Here is a 1,755-nt window from a genome sequence, read left to right on the forward strand (position 1 = left end):
TGGAACTATTAGATGAAAGGTGCGAAACCGGCCTTATCCGATTGGCCGCCCAAAAATAGCGGATTGAGAGGTATTACAATCGAAGGACCAACCTTTGACACTTCGATGTCGGGGACATTGTGTTAAGGAAGGTCACACTAAGCACCCGGAACCTGAACAAAGCGAAGCTGGGGTCGAACTGGGAAGGGCCATATCAAATTATCGAGATCACCGGAAAAGGATCGTACAAACTCGGAGTAATGAAAGGTGAACGACTACCAAACAACTGGAATGTAACTCACTTGAAGCGACACTACTTCTAAGGTACGACCCCATTTATTCCTTTTATTTATTTGCATTGCGAACTAACACTTGTAGGTAACCTTCAAAAAACGATACAATTTTTAGGCCTAAAAGCACGCGTTGCAGTCTTTTTTCCTTGAACTGGTTTTGTCCCTAATGGATTTTCCGGCAAGGTTTTTAATGAGGCAACAGTAAATCGTGCTAACTTAGAATTGAAGGCCGGTTATGAACCAGTGTTGAAGAACACAACAACAGTATTCGAGGCTTCTCTATGATCAGCCTCGAACACTGGGGGGCATCACCCTCAGACAATGACTTTAGCAAGGAAAGAAACTTTATGACCGAATAGTCTCAGCTCGATCGATAGGATTTACCGTAAGAGCCAAACGGTCGAATGAACCATGCCCACATAGACTACTAGAGCCCTGACATAAAGCTTGTACACATGTGTAACCATATATATTACACACAGAAATAAAAAGAAGTCTCTACCTTGCGGATAAATATCTTTTCCCTAAATTTTTTCTTTCTTTCTTTTCTCTTAAAGAATTTCCTACATTCGATCCCCCAAAGGTATCGAGCCCAAGGGTCGCCTTTATTCGGGTTCAAAGGATCGCTCTCACTCAGGGACTACCATCCAAAGACAAACTCGGACGGCCCGGGCTACCAGAGCCCGGGGGCACAAGACCTATTAGGCAGCGCCCAAACTTTAAAGGCTACGGCCACCCCACTCAGGGACTGTTATCTTAGACAAGCCCGAAGAACTCAGGGTAACAAGCCCACTGGGAAATACTCGAACTAAAAAGGCTACGACCATACTAAAAAGGCCCGGAGACGTCCGAGACCCGTAACAAAAAATAAGGCCTTCAAAATTTCTAAACCGGTTCTAAAGTCTACCTTCGACAAACTATAATCTAACAATTATAAGTACTTTGGGGAAAAGTTTCCGGTCATACCGAACCCCACGATGCCTTAAACAAAATAATGTTGAAGGCAAGGCTTGTTCGGACCTCCGAACATGACCTAACTATTTCATGCTAAGGCATTTCGATCTTTGCAAACATAAAGAATAAAGAAAAGGAAAACAAACTTAGAAATTTTCGAAGGGAAAAAAGAAGCCTTGTATTATATATACATATAGTCTTTACAAATGCCAAACGGCATTGACAAAAAGTACAAAAGTACAAAAACACAAAAAACAAAGGAAAATGTACAAGGCACTTAAATGGCCTAGTCTTTACCGGAGCCTTCCTCGTCGCCAGGGTTTTCAGAGTCTCCTCCACCCTCGGATCCGCTTGAACCCTTGGAGTCTTCTTCATCTTAGAGATACGCCAACTTCTTGGCCTAGGCTTCGATCCCCTTAGCACTTTTAATTTCAGCCGATAAGTCGAAACCATGAATTTTCTCGAGGGCCTCCCTTCGAGATTACCGCTTCGCATGCTCAACGATATCCTTCATTCGATCCTGGGTTGC

The sequence above is a fragment of the Nicotiana tomentosiformis genome, chromosome 11 (assembly GCF_000390325.3).
Source record: "Nicotiana tomentosiformis chromosome 11, ASM39032v3, whole genome shotgun sequence".
NCBI lineage: Eukaryota > Viridiplantae > Streptophyta > Magnoliopsida > Solanales > Solanaceae > Nicotiana > Nicotiana tomentosiformis.